The sequence below is a fragment of the Octopus sinensis genome, linkage group LG16, assembly GCF_006345805.1.
Source record: "Octopus sinensis linkage group LG16, ASM634580v1, whole genome shotgun sequence".
NCBI lineage: Eukaryota > Metazoa > Mollusca > Cephalopoda > Octopoda > Octopodidae > Octopus > Octopus sinensis.
In genome coordinates this window covers 22,173,701-22,184,063 of record NC_043012.1, presented here as the reverse complement: position 1 = coordinate 22,184,063, position 10,363 = coordinate 22,173,701, and the positions used below count along the sequence as shown (strand labels likewise).

Sequence of the window (10,363 nt, the reverse complement as noted above, 5' to 3'; positions counted from 1 at the left end):
CTCGTTTCAGCTGAGTAAACTGGAGTAATGTGAAATGAAGTGACTTGTGTAAGGACATATCACTCGCTCAGTCCAGGAATTTAACCGGCAGCATTAGGATCATGAGGCCTGCACCAGTCTATTCAAACTATGGCCTTAACAGTGCTTCATAATTTAAAACAGTGGTTGTCAACCAAGGTTCATATGGCCCTTGTGGGGTTCCGTATAAGATTTTGTTGTTAAAATTTATGTAAAATAAATTGGTATAACTCCTACAATACACAAAAGATTTAAACAATTCTTTTATACAAATCTTAATAATATTTAATTATGTAAATATAATAATAATAATAAATAAATAAATGCACCCTTATAAAGCCTAGCCAGGCTTATGGGCCCGGTCTCCCGGTTTCTATGGTGTATATGTTCCCCAGCTGGACGAGACGCCAGTCCATCGCAGCGTTACTCATTTTTGCCAGCTGAGTGAACTGGAGCAACGTGAAATGAAATGTTTTGCTCAAGAACACAACGCGTCGCCCGGTCCAGGAATCGAAGCCACAATCTTACAATCATGATGCTGACACCCTAACCACTAAGCCACGCGCCTCCACTATATAAATATAATAGGATTCATTAAACATCGAATTTTTTATGAAGACCCACACCAATAAAATAATAACCAAAGGGGTCCATATGTAAAAAAACGGTTGAGAACATTGATTCAAACAAAGAACCCGGAACATATTTCATAAACCCAAATTTAAAATAAGACCACTAGAAGTTCTATATAAACCCCCTTTCTTCAACAGCATTTTATAAATTCATATTTAAATTATGATACCAATGGATATCACACAAACCCATTGTCTTTCTCGCTACCTGTCTCTCTCTGTCTCTCTCTGTCTGGCAAAAGCTCTCTCTCTCTCTCAGTCTCTCTCTCTCTCTATTTCTCTCCCTCTTTTTTCCCCTCTCTGTTTCTCTTTCTATTTCATAATGAATGTATTTTGATGGCAATGCTTAATATTACGGAGATGTACTCGCATAGCAAGTAAATTGATCTGAGATCGTGTGCTGAAACGAAAACAATTGCAGCGTGGAAGGTGTTTGTAAGCCATTTAAGAAACACACAAAAGCCGTTCGATTCACTTCAACATTTAAGTTTAATTTGTCAAAATATTTTCGTCGCTAAAATCCGCGACCTGTTCACTGACAAAAATCCGTGATGCAGCACGGATTTTTGTCAGTGAACAGGTCGCGGATTTTAGCGACGAAAATATTTTGACAAATTAAACTTAAATGTTGAAGTGAATCGAACGGCTTTTGTGTGTTTCTTAAATGGCTTATAAACACCTTCCATGCTGCAATGCTTAATATGTAATATTAGAAAAAGACTATTATATGAATGCGTATACGTGAATATTTATAGAATATGTGTATATATTTAATTCAAAATATACATACATGAAAACAAATACTGAATGGGGCAGACTTCTCTGCCCCATTTGTCTGATTCTTATACACTTTCCCTTACTTCCAAACAATCACGCTCTGTCTTTCTCTTTCTCTATTATTCCACAGTGAATGTCCTTTACGTGGCCAGTATGTTGTCTGGACGAGGTTTTGGCAGTACCATCGGCTTACTGAACGGTGAAGTTATTGCTACCTGGCACACCGGAAGAAACATGGTGAGTTTAATCACGAGATTAATTAATTAAATAATCAATTCATTAATTAATTAAATTGTAGTCACAACAACAATACTAATAATTATACAGTCTATAAGGATTCTTCAGTGTCATCACAAAGCATTAATGCACACACGCACACACACTTCTTTCAGTTCCCGACTACCAAATCCTGTCACGAGACAAAACTTTTCGTCAGTCGAAGGCTGACCAAAGGGTTACAGGACTGCAGCCAGGGCTATAGTAGAAGACATCTGCTCAAGGTGCTACGCAGTGGGACTGAACCCGGAACCATGTGGTTGGGAAGCAAATTTCTTACCACACAGCCATTCCTGCAACTATAATTAATTGATCACTTAATTAAACATATATGTACACATAGACACACACAGATACACACAGACACACACAAACATGTATATACTTATACATACATATACACAAACTTGAGTGGAGGCACAAGGCCTAGTGGTTAGAGCAGCAGACTCGCGGTCGAGGGATCTCGGGTTCGAATCTCAGACCGGGCGATGTGTGTGTGTTTATGAGCGAAACACCTAAGCTTCACGCGGCTCCGGCAGAAGGTAATGGCGAACTTCTGCTGACTCTTTCACTACAACTTTCTCTTACTCTCCCCTCCTGCATCTTGCAGCTCACCTGCGACGGACAGGCGTCCCGTCCAGGTGGGGAACCAATACGCCGAAGAAACCGGGAAACCGGCCCTTATGAGCCAGGCACGGCTCGAGAAGGAACAAACAAACACACTTCATACACAAACTCGTATACTGTTGCCCCCTCCACCAACAATTTCTCAGAATACTTGCCTATCCCATACACCCGCAAACCCCAAAACGAAAAACAAAACCAAGATATTCTTTAATTTTTGTCTCCTGCTATTCTTCTTTTCCAGAACAACAAAGCTATGCCCCACGACATTGCTGTTGCACCGAACGGACGTGCGGTCTACGTCACGGACATCCTCAACGAAGACAACCCACTCTTCAAACTCCAGTATTAATGATGACGCCATTTTTATTTTGGGGTTAATTCATCATTGGTTGAATTTAGTTACTATTTAGATTACTATTAATTAGAAGTTAATTATAGTTCTGATCTCTACCTGTACCTTATCAGGTGAGAGAAGGGGAAGTAATTATGGCGGTGATGGGGAAACAATATAATAAATAAATAAATAAAAAAAATTATCTTTTCCAATGCATAGGACACACACACACAGAGCAACATGCAGACTCACCCTTACCAGCAAACACAAACACATACACATGCAAATGAAATATACATACATACACACACACACACACACACACACACACACACACACACACACACACACACACACACACACACACACACACACACACACACACACACACATATATATATATATTTATATATATAAAACAAAAGAGGAGGTGTATTTCCACGCAGGAAATTTGCCTATCTATCTATCTATCTATCTATCTATCTATCTATCTATACATATGTATATGTATATGTATATGTATGTATATATTGAGTTATACACCAGGTTATTAGTTTCGCTATGTCTAAGTGAAATATTAATATTAATATATATATATATATATACACACAGTCACGTATAAATATACATTTAAACAGTAGACATATGCATAAACGAAACGTAATCTCATAAACACACACTTGTCACAATCACAAACGTATATTGGCCATATGATAAACACACATTCTAACATAGTGTATACACACACACACACACACACACCAGTGATCAAAGGTGTTGATATATAAATGAAATATATTAAGAACAGACTTAGATACTTTTAATTGATAGTAGGTGGGGTAATTAGAATAGTTATCCTAGTACAGCCAATCAAAATTTACTTGCATGATTCTACCAAAGCTCAACTACACACACACGCGCACACACACACACACAAACATGTGCGTGTGAGTATATATATATATATATATACACACACAATATGCATATGTATGATCCGTATCCGATATTCCACCGGTATAATTATTGATAAAATTCTATTTATTTTTATAAATCATATTTTTAATTTGCATAGGTCCTCCTCTTCTTTTCTCCTTCTCCTTCGACAGTATTTGTTTTCATGTATGTATATTTTGAATTAAATATATACACATATTCTATAAATATTCACGTATACGCATTCATATATGTGTGGTTCAATGGTTGTAATAACATAATTAGTACTTTCAAATATATTGGTATTAAATTTAACTAATAGTCCACTCCATATAATCACTGTATATATATATATATATATAATATATAATATATATATATATATGATATATTAAGGAGAATATTATATATGTTTTATATAGTATATATATCATATATATCATACATATGACATATAATATTATGTTATATACACATGGTGGGTGAAAAGTAAGTAGGCATTAAAAATTGGTAATAACATTTATATTCCTTTTACAAATTTATTGAAACAAATGATACATGTTCTTTATTACATGGGAAAATAAAAGTAAATCTTCATATTTTAACGTACGCAACGGTGGCGTCAACTAGTTTCCTCAAACGGCCAGGGATGAAATGAGCAACCTTCTGAAGGGCGTCGTCTCGGATATCATTGAGGACCTCCTGAATCCGTGTCTCCAAGTCCTCAAGCGTGCGAGGTTTTGTCTTGTACCCCTCCTCTTTTGTGTGACCCCCATCAGGTAAAAATCACATGGAGTGAGATCTGGACTTCTTGAAGTTCTCGACTTCTGCGGTCGCAGTCTTCAGGTTTTAGCTCCTGCACGTAATGGGATTTCCACGGACGAAGATTCAATTCTTTATGCAACACCGTACGTATTGTGTGTCTTGTTAGTCCACCTTCACGAGCGGGCTACGATTAAGCATTTCCTGCACTGTTGCCGCCACGTTCTTCACTAATCGGGATATTGCCGGACGGCCACTTCTTGCATCGTTCACAGAGCCCGTGGTCATCAGCTTTGCATGACTTCTCATTGTCTCTGGACATAGTGTTGCAGGCTTACATTTCCATGTACGCCACCATCTCTGAACCAAAACAATAGAATTCCATACGACGGACCATCTGGAAACTAAGAAATAAGACAATATGAAAATAAGAAATCTCCATTAGTGTTATCTGTTTAAAGAATGTTTTTGTGACTTCGGTGATTCTAAAAATTCTATAAGCAATTTCTAATGCCTAGTTACTTTCCACCCACCCTGTATATTACGCATTACACTTTGTTACATATATAACATTATATATTACAGTTACACGATGAATACGTACATACAATGTTATATATTATGCACACACACATATACATACGTACATACATACGTACATATATCATACATTTATGCGTACATATCATATTCCATATATATATATATATATATATAGATATATATATACCAATTTATATATCAATTTACATATTATATTGTATTAAAATGATATACATATCTATAGTATGTATATATTTATATTTACAAATATACATACATATATGCATGCATACATACATACATATATATATATATAATATATATATATATATATATATATATATATTATATATATACCAATTTATATATCAATTTACATAATATTTATATTAAAATGATATACATATCTATAATATATATAATATATATATTATAAATATACATACATATATGCATGCATGCATACATATATGTATGCATACATACTACATACATACACACATACATACATACATACATACATACATACATACATACATACATACATATATATATATTATATATATATATATATATATATATATATAATATATATAAATATAAATATATATATATATATACCTTATATTTTGCATATAATATACTGAAATTTACTAATTAAGTACACAGAACAAGAACTGTTTCATTAACTAAGGCACTGTGTTTGAATATGATAATCCACTAACACCAATAGGCACCTAATTTTCCACAGCCTCTCTGTACACCAATCTCACCATTTTATATATATATATATATATATATATATATATATATATATATATATATATACATGTATGTATGTACGTACGTATGTATTTGTACATATACATAAACTTCTTTTGGCGTTTATTTGCCACTTTCATCTACCTGTCCCATCAAAAGATATTTTTCAGCACATATAGACTTCGGATTATTATTATTATTATTATTATTATTATTATTATTATTATATTATTATTATTATTATTATTATTATTATTATTATTATTATTATTATCATTATTATTATGAAGGTGGCGAGCTGGCAGAATCGTTAACACGCTGGAGGAAATGCTTAGCGGCATTTTGTCCGTCACTACGTTCTGAGTTCAAATTCCGCCGAGGTCGACTTTGCCCTTCATCCTTTTGGGGTCGTTGAATTAAGTACCAGTTACGCAGTTGATATAATCGACTACCCCTTTCCCTAAAAGTTCTCAAGGCCTTGTGCCTAGAATAGAATAACAATAATAATAATAATAATGATAATAATAATAATAATTATTATTATTCTGTATTCACACCAATTTCATATCTGCCTTTTTCTCCTTCTGGTAAATACCCGTGATGAACTGGGGATCATTTTCATTGACTGATCCCTGCCCCTGCCATATTTTAGGCTTTGTGTATGCCCATGTATGATATTATTATCATTATTATGAACACAATGGGTTGGCAGAGTCAGTAAACTGTGGACAACTACCTTGTGGTAATTGATCCAGTGTTTGGCATTTTGAGCTGAAATCCCACCGCGTCATTTGAATTTCAGTCTTTTAGGGAATTGGATAACTAAAATTTGTATAGGGCCTTGCAACATGTCTTCTGACCAAGACGGCGAGCTGGCAGAATCGTTAGCAGGCCGGGCAAAATGCTTAGCGGTATTTCGTCCGCCTTTACATTCCGTGTTCAAATTCTGCCGAGGTCGACTTTGCCTATCATCCTTTCGGTGGTCGATGAAATAAGTACCAGTTGAGCACTGGGGTCGATGTAATCGACTTAGCCCCAACCCCGAACTTGCTGGCCTTGTGCCAAAATTTGAATTCAGTATTTTCCTCTGACCCTGTACGTTCTGAGTTCAAATCGCTCCAAATTTAACTTTACATTTATCATTTATCCCTCCAGGCAGGCTTGATAACATAATGTACTAAGCGGTAATTTTGTCCGTCTTTACGTTCTGAGTTCAAATTCCGCCGAGGTCGACTTTGCCTTTCATCCTTTGGGGGTCGATAAAATAAGTACCAGTTACGCACTGGAGTCGATGTAATCGACTATCCACTACCTCAAAATTTCAGGCCTTGTGCTCATAGCAGAAAGGATTATCATTAAGACAGCTTAGTGGCAGAATCGTTAACACACCAGACAAAACTACCTTGTGGTATTTCTTCATTAAATTCTGAGTTCAAATCCCGCTACGGTTAATATCGCTTTTCATCTTTTCAGGGTCGAATATAATAAGTACCAGTTGAGTACTAGAACGGCTGTAATCGACTGGCCCCCTCCCCTCGAAATATCTGGCCTTACACCAAAACTAGAAAGAATTATTATATTATTATTATCATTATTATTATGAAGGTGGCGAGCTGGCAGAATCGTTAACACGCTGGAGGAAATGCTTAGCGGCATTTTGTCCGTCACTACGTTCTGAGTTCAAATTCCGCCGAGGTCGACTTTGCCCTTCATCCTTTTGGGGTCGTTGAATTAAGTACCAGTTACGCAGTTGATATAATCGACTACCCCTTTCCCTAAAAGTTCTCAAGGCCTTGTGCCTAGAATAGAAATAACAATAATAATAATAATAATGATAATAATAATAATAATTATTATTATTCTGTATTCACACCAATTTCATATCTGCCTTTTTCTCCTTCTGGTAAATACCCGTGATGAACTGGGGATCATTTTCATTGACTGATCCCTGCCCCTGCCATATTTTAGGCTTTGTGTATGCCCATGTATGATATTATTATCATTATTATGAACACAATGGGTTGGCAGAGTCAGTAAACTGTTGGACAACTACCTTGTGGTAATTGATCCAGTGTTTGGCATTTTGAGCTGAAATCCCACCGCGTCATTTGAATTTCAGTCTTTTAGGGAATTGGATAACTAAAATTTGTATAGGGCCTTGCAACATGTCTTCTGACCAAGACGGCGAGCTGGCAGAATCGTTAGCAGGCCGGGCAAAATGCTTAGCGGTATTTCGTCCGCCTTTACATTCCGTGTTCAAATTCTGCCGAGGTCGACTTTGCCTATCATCCTTTCGGTGGTCGATGAAATAAGTACCAGTTGAGCACTGGGGTCGATGTAATCGACTTAGCCCCAACCCCGAACTTGCTGGCCTTGTGCCAAAATTTGAATTCAGTATTTTCCTCTGACCCTGTACGTTCTGAGTTCAAATCGCTCCAAATTTAACTTTACATTTATCATTTATCCCTCCAGGCAGGCTTGATAACATAATGTACTAAGCGGTAATTTTGTCCGTCTTTACGTTCTGAGTTCAAATTCCGCCGAGGTCGACTTTGCCTTTCATCCTTTGGGGGTCGATAAAATAAGTACCAGTTACGCACTGGAGTCGATGTAATCGACTATCCACTACCTCAAAATTTCAGGCCTTGTGCTCATAGCAGAAAGGATTATCATTAAGACAGCTTAGTGGCAGAATCGTTAACACACCAGACAAAACTACCTTGTGGTATTTCTTCATTAAATTCTGAGTTCAAATCCCGCTACGGTTAATATCGCTTTTCATCTTTTCAGGGTCGAATATAATAAGTACCAGTTGAGTACTAGAACGGCTGTAATCGACTGGCCCCCTCCCCTCGAAATATCTGGCCTTACACCAAAACTAGAAAGAATTATTATTATTATTATTATTATTATTATTATCATCATCATCATCATTATTATTATTTAAGGCGGTGAGCTGGCAGAATCGTGGCACACCGGGCGAAATACTTAGTGGTATTTCGTCTGCCGTTACGTTACTGAGTTCAAATTCCGCCGAAGTCAGCTCTGCCTTTCATCCTTTCGGGGGTCAATAAAATTAGTACCAGTTACGCACTGGAGTCAATCTAACCGACTTAATCCCTTCCCCAAATCTGAGGCCTTGTGCTTCCAACAGAAAGGATTATTATTATTATTATTATTATTATTATGTTTTTAGTTTATACATACACTAGATACTTTCTTTCTTGTCTGTTCTTGATGTTTCATTATCAATAAAAACAGATAAATAAAGTGTTAAAAGATCAAACAAATATATCAATACTTTCCTTCTCTTTTACTCCACGTATGTCAATATTTTTTCATTATTTACATTTGACGGATATTTGTCCTCATCTTGTTTGTTGTTAACACAACGTTTTGGTTGATATACCCTCCAGCCTTCATCAAGTGTCTTGGGGAAATTTCGAACCTGGGTTCTCATTTCTAAGGTATTTTCGATGTTATTATTATTATTATTGGAATCGAACTCGGAATCTTGGGATTAGTAGCCCGTGCTCTTAGCCACTACGCCATACGCCCGTGGGCAATTATGGAGTGAATTTTTAGGGCTTATAAATCCAATATTTTCCTATCCTTCCTTATAACCGGTTCCCATAAGCTATTCATATCTGCAGTCAGTCTGCTTAGGAGGTTGTTGTGAAGCAGCACAAATGCTAGGATAAGAAAATATTAGATTTATAAACCCTAAAAATTCACTCCATAATTGCCCACGGGCATATGGCGTAGTGGTTAAGAGGAACCTAAAGATTCCGAGTTGGATTCCTGGCAGTGACCTGAATAATAATAATAATAATAATAATAATAATAATAATAATGATAATAGCAACATCGAAAAATACCTTAGGAATGAGAACCAAGGTTCGAAATTTCCCCAAGACACCTGATGAAGCCTGGAGGGTTTACCAGCCGAAACGTTGTGTTAACAGCAAATAAGATGAGGAGAAATATCCGTCAAATGTAAATAATGTACATAATTCCTCATCTCTTAAATATAGAACTGTAATATTTTTTTCATTTGTATTTTCTGATGGATTGTGGCGGCGGCGGTCGTGGTGGGGATGAGGTGGGTGAAAGACTACACAGAGAATGGAACTTTTCTCCCCCGAACATTCAAATCACAACTTGGTAATACTATCACAATCTTAGGATTCCATTCTGATCCATTTCTAACCTAAATGTATAATTTACAGTCCCCCAAAACTCATTCGAGAGGTTCACGAATCCTTTTTGTTTGAGCATACTTCCTTAATAATGATGGTTTTTACCACCGATTTCTCTTGTGTGAATGTTTCATCTAATATTTAGTAATCATTTGTTCGTTAAACGTCTATTTTTATTCCATGATTGGACAATTATGTTGTTTGAGGTATTGTTTTACGGACGGATGCTCTCTCTGATGCTAACGCTTATTTGTTTTCCAAGTGAAGGATTATTTACTCTGCATAGCTTCGACTGTATGAACTGATCGGAAATTTTGTCGACAGGACGAACACCAACCACCGTTGTCTCGTACAAGCGATATCAGATATAAATAAGCACATACACAAATATGACCACACAGACACACACACACACACGTCTTTTTTTCCAGTTTCCGCCAACCAAATCCAATCACAGGTCTCTGCTAGTCCCGAGACTATCACAAAGAAACGCCATT

General features: G+C 36.3%; 1 non-coding gene across 1 annotated transcript in view; it reads left to right on the top strand.

The window, feature by feature from the left end:
• Positions 1-2,862, top strand: part of LOC115220544 — a 5,380-nt gene extending 2,518 nt beyond the window's left edge. Inside the window, exons 2-3 of the transcript XR_005002463.1 lie at positions 1,558-1,664; positions 2,572-2,862. This is a non-coding gene — a transcript (uncharacterized LOC115220544). The remainder of the gene's footprint in view (positions 1-1,557; positions 1,665-2,571) is intronic.
• Positions 2,863-10,363: the final 7,501 nt, after the last annotated feature.